The sequence below is a fragment of the Protopterus annectens genome, chromosome 6.part1 (genome assembly GCF_019279795.1).
Source record: "Protopterus annectens isolate FY-2018-M chromosome 6.part1, PAN1.0, whole genome shotgun sequence".
NCBI lineage: Eukaryota > Metazoa > Chordata > Ceratodontiformes > Protopteridae > Protopterus > Protopterus annectens.
The window spans coordinates 210502635-210515614 of record NC_056738.1 but is presented as its reverse complement, the minus strand read 5'-3'; the positions used below and the strand labels follow the sequence as shown (position 1 = coordinate 210515614).

Sequence of the window (12980 nt, the reverse complement as noted above, 5' to 3'; positions counted from 1 at the left end):
TCCTCTGTCCAGATGTCACACCAAGCACCTTTCTAGCAGTTTCCCTTACTAGCTCTGCTGTAGTTACCCACTTTGTAACTTGTTGTGTCTTTCGGCTTTTCCCGGTTAGGGGTCGCCACAGCGGAACTCCGGTCCGCTAATGATTGACAGTAGATTTTTACGTGCTGGCTTGCCAGGCCTAACGCACAACCTTCAACAAAGGAATGCCCATTCACGCATGTCACCACACAGAAGACGATCTAACTGAGAATCGAATAGGCAAAGTCTAACTGTGAGGCGACAATGCTACCGCAGCACCACCACCACAGTCTAAAAAAAATAAATACACCAAATGAAAATGTACTGTGGGTGAAACACGTCACTTCCTGTTAACGAAGTTAGACTGAGGCAGCAGTGCAGTTATCATTAACTTTAGAGCTCTACAAACATAAAACGTAAGTAATTGCGTCTGACGGACATCAAAAGAAATGCATTACAGTTCTATCCAGCGGCATAACCTTTCCTCAACCCTCCAGAAAATGAGGTTACAACAGCTGCTACTTAACAAAAGCATGGAATCCAGACCTCAAGATCTTTATTAGGCATCAGACCTCTGCATTTATAAGGGGAAAACTGTAGATTGTTGAGTAAAATGGTAGTTTTGCTTCAAGATCTGCAGGAAGAATACTCCCTTTACTAAATGACATCATGTCAGAGCCACACCAAAGTATTAAAAGACAACATACAACTAACTACCTTTTGGTGCCATCTTTTGGATGAAATAATAAAACAAGTTACCAGGCCTGCCTGTTTTGAGAGTGGGTGGTTTGTTTAGTGATATATAACATGACAACTCTGTATATTCATACATCTCAACTGCAATGATTCTGTCCTTCAGATTTTCTTCATTATGACACACCTGTTTAAGGGAGAATTCCTCATTAAATAAATAAACTAAACCTATAGATTCCCAATGAATACATGTAGGATCTAATACTGAAAGACCTTTTATTGTGAAAGTAACAAAGTGCCCCTCTTTTTGACTGCCTGCTATAATTTTCAAGGCTAGTGGTGTAAATGTTAATGCTCAGATGTCCAGTTATGTGCAGTGCTGACAGGAAATGTTTTACTGTTTCCAGTCTACACACAGTTTACAGTTTTACATGTGATAGTGTTCTCACTTTACTGCTGTACAAAAACATTAATGCAGTACAAGCCAATTACTTTTTAAGGTGGTGTTTTAAGTGCTTAACAACTTTACAGCTTCAAAGGGTACACTGTAACTTCGCGTAAACTTGAAATTAAAGCAAATGATGTCACTGCCCAAGCTACAATAGTTTGATAAACCATTTATAGCTAACCACTTTGTATAAAATACCGACAATTTCTAATCAAACACTATTGGAGGTTCGACAACAGAAAATAACAGGCTTTTGAACAATCTGCCTTCCTGATGCCTGTTAGTGCTTTAAACTCAGCTGCACTGACATTTCCAATGATACTAACATGTTTGACATGACACAGTGCCTTGCAATGTCAAAATGTGATACTTGTTTTGCCAAACAGCGGTATGCAGTATTCCAGTGAATGTAACTAACCAGACCTGACGGCCTAAAAAACAGTACATTGGCCACTACTGGGATACTGTTTATTTTATTTAATAGCCTTGTTCCCTGGTATTTGAAATACTTACATTTTGAAAAATGTTTTCAGAGTACATCAATTACTTTACTATAAACCATAGGTTTGTTCAATTAACGACTGTTAGCAACACGACACAGTAATAACACCATGCATTTTAAAGATGGTATGGATCTAAGACCATAAAGAAACCCATGGGATGTCTTCAGAATCACACAGTACTTTGCAGTCAGCCGTCATTAGCTTCACACTAAACAGTAAACCACAGAATGACAAGACAAAGAGTACAACGAGCACAGAAAAATAGAACATAATGGATTTAGCCCGAGGCATTTACACCCTGCCAGGTGAGGCACGCAACGTCACAGTTTTGACAACACTAGCAACATTACCCCCCAAAACAAACATATACATATATATATATATATATATATATATATATAAAAAAATGTACATATATATGTACATATATATATATATATATGTACATATATATATATATACATACATATATATATATATATATATATATATATACATATACAAATATATACATATATATATACACACATATACATATACACACATATATATATATATATATACACACATATATATATATATATATATATATATACATATATATACATATATATATATAAAGCAGTAAAAGCATTTTTTATTTCATGGAAGACTGCAACCCCTTCCACCTACACTACTAACCAGTCTGGGGCACTGCACCCACACCCTGATATCTACATATTCCACCGTCAAGGGGTTATAATGGAATCAAATAACACCCCCATCGCAGTAACAGAGCCCATCCACCGGCGGTGTTACAGATACCTCGCAACACAAAATAATTTGGAGAAAGGCAAAAATAATAGGGGGGCTCAAAAATAGGGACAATTTTAAAATGATACGATTATAAACTTAGTTGTTAAAATAAGTTAATCAACCCTTCTGAACTACGTAAAATTAATAAATCCGTACATATTTTATTTACTCATTAAACCACACAGAACTACGGAAAACGAATAAGTCAATATGTACTTTATTTACTTTAATAAACCATACTTATTGTGTAGGTTATTTCTAAGCACGCTTTGTCTTCTAATTTGCAAAGTACCCTTTTATTTTCTATAATCGTGAAATAAAAACATCACAATGACCGTATGTGTTTCTGTGATGACGCTACAGGTATGTAATACGTGTGTAAGTGTTACGTAATTCTCCTAATCCTACATGCTGTACGATAATCCTACATGGCTTTGGTACTCTTGTTCTACTGTGTAATTTTCCCTATTACTATATGGAAATGTTCTCTCTGCAAATTAATTATTTGCTAATTAATACTATTTCTGTGCATTCAAATGTACTGTAGTGGAGCTGGTCTCCCCCGGGCCTCCACTGAAAACAGGCTTTTTTGCTCAATCAGACTTTCCAGGAAACAAATATAAAATAAAAACAATTTTAATTGTACTTATATAAAATATTGTTTGTGGGTTTCATCTTCCGTAGTTCATTACGTATAAAAAGTACAAGTATTTGTTATCAAGACAGCCCATCTGCACCTGCATCTTGCAGTCAAGAAATGACCACATGTCGAACACAAAAGTAACGCCCGAACCTGTACAAAACTAGGGGCAGGGGATCGATTACATTACAATCCTCCAACACTGGAGAAAATGGGAAAGTGTTACAAAACGGGAAACCCATCTTCTCCCTTTTCTCCAAACTGACACATACAAAAAAGCATGTGCACACACAAGTACTAGCAGCAGGCAAGTGTGAGTAAACTGCAATGACATTTTCATAAACTGTGTAAACAGCGCCGCACCCCTGCATAGGGACTCGGGATTGCAATTAATAATGCACACGAAAAACAGAAGTTTACAATATATGTTGTTTACATTTCTGCAAAGCTATGTCTAAGACTAAAGAAAATATCTTCAAGTCAAGCAGGGAACCGTGAAATTCATTAATTATAAGCAGCAATAAAACAAAGGCAAAAAGGTATTCACCTTAAAGTAAGAAAAACAGTTCAATTGTCATTGTTTTAAAACAGTTAAAGTACTTTATTTTTCAAAATGGATGCTATATGTGTACTGGAGGACAGTGATACTTTAAAAATCCTGAGTTGGCTTGGAAATAATTTCCCACAATGCATAATAACAACCCCACCCCCTTATTAACATAGTGTATGGCGTAAATATGAAGTGTTCCAACAACAGACCAATGCCTCCCCCCCTCCAAAAAAAAACTTCCCTGCTCAAACAGGTTAAGTTTTTAACTTTTTCCAGTGTTGACAACATTCGACAACCACAATAATTGACAACCATAAAGCTCTAGACAGCCAGCACTTTTACAAAGAGAGTAGTATATTGGAAACCTTTTTTGCTTACAAAATTTTTATCAATCGGGCCAAGAAACGCAGCAGCACTGTTAATACAATATTTTTTGTTAAAGAGCTACACGAACCTTTTAAAATGCCAGGTAGCAAAATAGGAATTGTAAAAGCAATTACACTGTATAAACAAAACCAAATGCAAAGATAGGAGAACATATCCAGATAGAACATCCACTGCAGAACGTGTTCATTTTACTGATCATTTTATAGCACATGCGACATCTCAACACCCTCCTTAGATGCCTGTACTACTTACTGCCAACGTCTGTAGCCAAACCATGGAACTCATTTCCCCAAGAAATGCGATCCAAATCAAATATTTAAACTGTTGAATCAAACATTAAACTAGTTCAAAAAATTGCATTCCATCAGTCATCACCGTGGAATTGTGATTATACTGAAAAGGGGTCAAAACTCTTGAAACTGCCCCGCTACCAAATACATACGTATCTTACTTAACACAAGAACATCTTTAAACCATCCATATCCACCTCACAACCCTACTATGCTTTTCTCATCTTCCTTTTTCATATATATATATATATATATATATATATATATATATGTGTGTGTGTAACAACACGCTATATCTGTATCTGCAATAATATACATCATACTTTAGCGGTCCGCAGGATCAATGTTCTAGTGCAGTAATCAGATTCAAATAAATTTACTAAACTCAATCTAACAAAAGACTAACCCTGGCACGCTTTACCTCATCATATATATTCCAGAATTGCATCTGTACAGTTTGTCAAATCACTGGTGTGTTTGTGTGTGTGTGCTTTCACATTGTAAATGCTGTTTGCCAACACCTTTTTTTGCCTCAGTCATACATTATGTATTTGTGAAGGTTTGTGGTTGAGTGTTGCATAACACTGTATACTACTATAGTTGAGGTTTGTATGTCAGTGGAATATAAAACTTTTTCTCCCCTGGGCCACAGCTTGAAGAGGGGAGTCTTATGCACTCAACTGAACTATCCCAGTTAACTCAGACAAACAATCCCGTTTAACAAACAAAAATATAGAACATAAATAAATCTATTATATTAAAGTATTACACCTACCACTGCCTCTTTCAGTAGTCCTATTTTTTTATGATGATAATGCTGGTGGTGGGAAGGGGGGATGGATGAAACCGGAGAACCATAACAGGAATTTCTGAAATTGTTCTACCAAAGTAACATTTCCTCCTCTTTACCCAAATTTATCACGAGAGAAGTAAAAGGTTAATGAAAGCTTAATAAAGAAAAGATAAGCTTGCAAAGAGAAAAAACAGCTAGTTACAAAGTCATTCAGTTATCTTCCTAAACAAAATGTTAATTTCCTTTCTTACCAACTATAAATAATAAAATGAATATTTCTGAAAAAAATACGAGGAGAGTGCTCATTATCACAAGCTCTGACTCACGCCATTGCTAAACGTCTTGCACAAGAATGGGTAAGAAAAGCCACAGTACAGTAACATTGTTACAAACTATTCAAATGCGTCCTTTTTGGTAAGCAACACTGATTTCTGAGGTTTGGTTTTACTTTTTTTGCGCTAGGGGGAAAAAACTTTCTTGATCATTGCCAGACTTTTGGCAGTACAGTTCAATCATTTGAAAACGGGCTTGAATTAGTCACTGTTTCCAACCACTACATTCCAAAACTACAAATGGCACTCGTCCAGAGCGAGGCGAGGGGGTCCCATTGCCACTCCTCGCAAACACTGAAAAACAAACTTAGCTTCATCATAACAAAAGTTATAAAGACACAAAGTTCTACAGCGCCATAAAGTGGCACATAAGCGTACACGTAAAGTCCGTATTTAACTAATGATGGGGCCACTGAAACACACTGTGAAAAAAGATCCCCACCCCCACTACCCACCCAGTTACAGCACACTGTACAAAGAAAAGTTGGTGCTGCACCAACCTAAGGTGCACAGACTGATTTGTCAAAGTACGTGTTACATCTACCGAAAAGCAAGCTCTGAAAAACAAACTATGTGGCACTCACCGCCCTTCATAAATACTACATACACAACAGCTCCCTCCTTTGCTTAAATGTCTTCGTATTTTTGTACTATCTAGCAAAAACACCCTCCCCCTTACATGAGTACTATGCCACGGTTCTTAAAAATTCCAGAGACCCAGTGACAGGTCCAGTTTAAGTGTTCAACATACAGAGCAGCGGAGCTTTTTCTCAAACTTGGACAGTTTCCAAAGGATTCATGAATGTGCCCTCATATGCTTCCACACCCTTGTAAAATCCTGCCAAGATGCCCATCACGGGAAGGAGGAAGAGGGTGGAGCAGTTCTAAGCATAAAAAAAGTCACACTTTTTTCATGCGTACCAAAGGAACTACCCCCCCCCCCCCCAAGCAATTCGTCCTCGTCCAAACATTTGGCTGTACTTTTAAAGTAATGAAAGAAACAAAAAAAAGCTAAACATCCAAAAACATGCGGGTGTTTTGAGATTTCCAAATCCATCTTGTGCGTCCTGCAGATGTTTTCCTGTGGTACAGGCGCGGCTCTGCCTCGACCTTTTTCTCTAGGTGTGGTATTTCCAAGCTTTGCAGCGCAGAACTTTTCCCCCCAAACTGCATACTCTATAATTACTTTACCGTCCTGGCATAATCAGAAAAAATAACTTAAAAATGCACGACTTTAATCTAAACTAGCTTGTGTTTACTTCTGTCCCCACCCTAGGTTACCTGAAGAGGAGCAGCAATATAGATCGTGTCTGCAAGGACTTGCTCGGATTCCATACTTTGTGCAGCTAGTGCGCTTGAATCAACATATTTTAAGCAGTATGTACATATATATTAAAAAAGCTTCTATTTATTCCTTCTCTGTAATTTATGTTTAAAAACGAAAAAAAAAAAAAACAGAACAGAACACCTACGTGGCTTGCGAAGTTACTTGCAGTCAGAAGTCAGGTCTCCCCATCCCAGTTAGCTATGTCTATAAAGAAAGCACCAGTTCTGTGTTTATTTTCCGTTTTTTTTCCTTTTCCCTGTGGCAGGTCCTGCGTTCTTCCCCTGAGCAGCTACAGAAGTAACTCCAGTCAGCGACGAAGAGCGGAGAATGCCTGACTCACTGCTAAGGGCAGGGCTCTTGTAACAGGGGACTTGAAGCTGGGTGTGTCTGTATGGTTCATCACGGAGGGGTGGGGAACACCAACTTATTATTAGAGTACAAGAGATGTTAATGCAGACAGTCCACACAGAAGCGCTGCTCTCCAGTTTTTAAACTATAGCATGACATTCTGCTGTGTACGAAGTCTTAAAAGTATCTAATTGCAGAACGCTTTTGCTAGTTTACATCCTCTGCTGTAGTGTCTAAAGCAACCAAACGTTCTAAAGGATCTCATCATCTAACCTGAACATGCAAAGCTCTAAAGAAGAGAATAGTGCATTCACAGTCTATATGTGTGATTGTTAATGTGTGTCTGCGTGCGTGTGTGTGCGCGCATCTTGTGAGACAGACTGGCAATTTGTCCAGCATTACTTGCTCTGACTTGTCCCCCCAGAGTGGTGGAAATTGGAAAACGCAGAATATGGCGCGAGTGTGGGGGCCATTACCTGAATGGGATGCAAGTATGAGCTTACTGGTGCATCCTACAGTTGAATAGGCGCAGTCACTACACTAATACATTTGGTATCTTTATATATGCATTATATGCTGAGTAAAATTAGGAGCAAGAGAAGTGAATTGTTACTAAGAATATTATTAAGAATTATTTAGATGTGTGGGAAAGTACTGAGAATGAAAAAGGGAAAGGGTGAAACTGAGAATAATAATGACATAATAGAAAAGGAACATGCACTTGGAAGTAAATAAAAAAAAAATCAGTATAAATTTACAATGAGCATTTTATGTTGTTGAAACATTGGAAGGGTTGCAGGATTTTCACAGAAGGGGTTGTGTTGGAAGGGGTTACTTTGAAGGAGAAGTAGTTGGCAGTAGTCAGCCAGAGTTCGAGGCAGTACTGGCAGAAGGTGTTTGACTTCACTCGGAAGGTGACCTGGGAACAATCAGTAAGAGGAAGTTGAGGGAAGTTTAGCTTTCAGACCCTACCCCTGGGTACTGAAGGGCAGAGAGAGAGTTCAAATACTGGCACATGGGTTTGTTGAACATAGAATGAACCCCTAGAGGAGGACTACAGGGAGAAACAGTACAGCAGCTGGCAGCAATAGGACCTACTAACTGGCAGTTCTAGCCATAGCTTACAATTTCGCATTTCCAGGCTTTATGAGTATAAAGTGTTCTAAAAGGTTATGTAGATTTTTCATTGTCCAGGTATTCCTGGGAGCAATGGAAAAACATTTGACAAACTAGGAGACCAAACCGTAGCTGCTCTGATGCCTTTGACTGTCAATAGTGCACTGTTTCAGAGGGCAGCTATAGATATTGTGGGATCTCTAAGTACCCCAATTTGCAATAAAAAGGAATATCTAGTGGGGTGGAAGATTATGATATTGGATATCCAGAGGCACTGGTTCTGTCTTCCATCGAAGCAGAGAAAATGTCAAATGCTACATTATTCATTTTCAACAAGGTGCTTTTTCCCTAGAGAAATACAGACAGCGGTACCAACTTTTTGACAGATCTGCTACCATGTTTGGGGAAGTGTAAGGGTAAAGCATTTAAAGACTATCCCTACTAAGCACAGACAATGGTCTGGTGGGCAAGTTTAACTCTACACTAAAGACCATGTTGACAGCACATACAGACTAGTTCAGGAGGGAGAGGGACATGTACTTGCCCCATTTTCCTCTTTGCATACAGGGAGGTGAACCAAGAATTAATAGTTTTTTTCTCCCTTTGAGCTTCTATACGGTTAAAGGGTGAGACAGGACTCTGGATTTAATTTGTGAAGAGTGAGAGGGTGAGTATGATCCCCACAGGGAGTCTGTTATGAAGTGTGCCCTAAATTTAAGAACCAGTCTTAGTTACTTGATGGAGATGGCCTAGGAACAACTTATGCAAGCATGGCAGCAGCAACAATTCTGATATGAGAAAACAGACAGAGCCAAAGAATATTCTTTTGAGCAGCAGGTGATAGTGTTTATTCCTGTTAGATCCAACAAGCTGCAGGAAGCCTGGGGGGATCTTTTCACCACTGTGTAGGACAGAGATGTTGCCAATACGTTACAGTTGCCAGAGAGCCAGAAACACACACTCTACCATGATAACATGATAAAGCTCTATCATGACAGAGAGTCATTGGCACTCATTATCTGCAGTGTGTTACAGGAGGAACTAGAGATGACTTGGTGGGAGATCTCATTGGTAAGGTTCAGTCTGACAACTTTGTGGATGAAGTATCTGTGTCATTTAGACTTCTTAGGAGAGACTTATGCCTAGCCTATTGAGCAATCTCACACCCAAATTTAATGAACTTGCTGCACATCAGTAAATCAAATGGGACTAGGGCTACCCATTCCAGGGACCTAAATTTGGCCTGCGGCTTAAATGGCTCGAGGAGCAGGAACAGGCTATCAATTCATTTGAAGCAAAGCACCTCTATGGCGCTGTTCAAGAGGAACCTGAACGAGCGGATGAGGCACCATAAATTCTTACAGGAGATAGCACCCACAACCCTCCTGGAGATGGGCAGTCATCACTAAATGCAGTCTTGAGTATTGACTAGCATTTTCATGGTAATACATTGGGATGAAATGGCTAGACTTAAAATGACCTCCAGGTTAATAGCCTAGTAATCTCCGGTGATCATATGGGCACAAGATCCGAGCAACCCATCATACAATCCCCTTATAGGATTCCTAAAAGAGCTCCACAAACTCCAAGGGAGGAACTGCAGGACATGTTGGAAGTAGGGGTAATCCAGGAGTCCATCAGTCCTGGGCATCATCAGTGGTGTTGATGCCAAAGAAAGCTAACAGCACCAGAGTCTGTGTGAACCACAGAAAGCTGAACAGGCATAGAGAGGCAGTTGCTTATTCAATGTCCAGGACCGATAAAGCCTCAGACTTGTTCAGCAGGGCTAAATATCTAACCACTACTGACTTTTTTAAGCCTAGCCATGCATCCCAAATATCTGATAAGTTCTGATACCCTTGATAAGTGTAAGCATGGGCCTGGGAGATAAACCATTTACAGGTTACCTGTGTCCATTAGAAACATAGGTGCCAAGCCAGGGATGAATTTCAGGTTTCCCATCCAATTGTCCAAGTTGCACTTGAATTGGGTTAGGGAGAACTCTGATTCACATGGATGGGGAGCCTGTTCCATAGACATGGTAGTCTCTGGGATATATACCTATGTCACCAGCAGGACTTATTTATATCATAGGTAAGGTTTAAGTCTTTAGAATGGGTAATTCTGGTGCTGTTTGTTTTATGGAAGGTTTTTTTATATTTATATTTGTATTTACATGTATTTATATTTGTATTTTATTGCAAAGTATAGAAGGGTATACCAGTTGACTGCTGGTGTGGTTTATGATCTTGGAATAGTAGGAGTTAAAAGTTAATGTAGTCTAGAGTATCATTTTCACTTTGCAAATGCCCACTGTCATCTAGTGTCCACATATTTAAGAGCTTGGGCACCAGCTGTGATTCACTGTGTGCGGTGTTTTCTCTTTTTGTGGTTGTGGTTGTTAATATATTTTAGTAAACACACACACACAGACACACACACACACACACACACACACACACACACACACACACACACACACACACACACACATATAGAGGGTAGTGGGACCAGCTATGTTATATGGTTTGGAGACAGTGGCATTGACAAAAAGGCAGGAGTCAGAGCTTGACATGGCAGAGCTGAAGATGTTAAGATTTGCACTGGGTGTGACAAGGATGGACAGGATTAGGAATAAGTATTTTAGATGGTCAGCCCAGGTTGCAAGGTTTGGAGACAAAGCCAGAGAGGCAAGATTACGTTGGTTTGGACATGTGCTGAGGAGGGATGCAGAGTATATTGGGAAAAAGATGCTAAGGATGAAACTGCCAGGTAACAGGAAAAGAGGAAGACCTAAGATAAGGTTTATGGTTGTGGTGAGAGAGGACATGCAGGTGGTTGGTGGGACAGAACAAGATGCAGAGCACAGGAAGAAATGGAAACAGATGATCTGCTGTGGCAACCCCTAACAGGAGCAGACGAAAGAAGAAGATATATATATATATATGTGCTCTTGTTTCCAACCCACATAACTAACACTTGTAATTCCATCTTACTTTCCTTCCCCCATTTACACCTGCAATCTTCCCTTATAATTTCTCCTATCTCATACACTCTTATTGTTATTACTGTATCCACAAGAATACACTGCGCTGCACCTCTTAAGTGTATGATTCCTGATATGTTATTTGATTTCTCATTATTTACTTTGCAACATTCCTTCTTTGTCTGTACCCTGTAAGCTTCATCACTAATTTGTATTAGTTGTAAAAGTTTCATCTCTAGTTTGTATTAGCTGTAATGTTTCCTCTACTATTTTGTAATTGTTTGCTTGAATCTTTTACACTTGTATAATTATCATGTATAACCTATTGTAACTTTGATTGTTTGGAGCTTTTCTCCCCAGGACTCCATTGAAAACAGGTTCATTTTGGCCCAATGGACTATCCTGGTAAACCAACTGCAAATAAATAAATAAATATATATATATATATATATATATATATATATATATATATATATATATATTGTGTGTGTGTATCTGAAATCAGATTAGTCAGTATTGCAATGTGTATGTAAGTTTGCTGTACAAGTATGTGATTTGCCTTGCATAATATTTATGAGCTTAGAACACATATCTCCTCTGTGTCACTCAGATGCCTGACAAGCTCCTCTTCCTGTCTTTTCAAGTCTAACTAGTTGTCTGTTTATATGAATTTCCTTAACCTTCTCCCTCTTTAACTCTCAGTCCACTTTCATTCCTTCCTCCTTCTTCTCTTCCTGTATATCACTACCTTTGCTCATCATTCTTACTCTTTTGGCTCACATTATCACATATCATTTCTGTATGTTCTATATATTATTGTGATGGGCAGTGGTAGAGTCTGCACCACAGCCATTAATCAGTTTGTGAGAGATTGATCTAAGAATGCATGGCGAATGTGCAGTACTGCCAAGAGGTATGTCCAAAATGCACTACAGCCAAATAAGCTCTATATTATATATTTGAATAGTAGAATTAAAACTCTGAATTTTAAACAAGTCCATTGCCACGCAGTCTCAGTCTGATCCTTTAAGTGCAGTCTTACCAAAAATAAGTGAAACTTGGTAAGTCTATTTTGTAGTCACCTACACACACGTTATGGTAATACTTTATTACATGTGATATCCATCTGCCTCAACAAAGGTTTCAATTACTAAGCACTCTAAAAATGAGACAACAAAATAGCCACCATCTGAATTGTGCCTGCCAAAAGTTACTACTTTGCCAGTTTTGGTAATCATTCTTATATACTTAAATAAATAGCCAGACCCAAGCTCTTAAAATTGAAAATGGAAATTCTTTACTTGAAACACATACAATTAAACAAAGCACTTTTTAATCTAAAAGTGATCTGGCCATTCTTTTACCACTAGCTCAAGATTTACCATAATCTATCTACCATTAACATCTTAGTAATAATCACAGGACATTCACAGGCAGACTTTATAGACAATGGGCTTGAAGCGTCTTGTTAGTAAGCTTACTCTTTCCAATTTGTAAAAATCCACAGTGCTCTCTAAAAGACAAGCTGACTTTGACTGACTTTTTTAATAGTTGCCCTTTACATTTGAAATAGTTATGTCATTTAATAATGACCAGATTGGGGTTTTGGAACAAATGATCATTGTCAGTTATTCATTCAGAGCTGTCTTTTAAGGTAGTCGCTACCTCTGCAGTGGTTACTGCACACTGCAGTAATGTCATCTAAAAACATTATCCACACCATGATCACAGCACTCTGCACCTTACCTCTGGCT

At 38.5% G+C, this 12980-nt stretch overlaps 1 protein-coding gene across 1 annotated transcript in view; it reads right to left on the bottom strand.

Moving 5' to 3' along the window:
* AHNAK (AHNAK nucleoprotein) overlaps positions 1-7110 on the bottom strand; it is a 300677-nt gene extending 293567 nt beyond the window's left edge. The window contains 1 exon segment of the mRNA XM_044075670.1: positions 6922-7110. The gene's annotated coding sequence lies outside the window, so the exon portion shown is untranslated.
* Positions 7111-12980: the final 5870 nt, after the last annotated feature.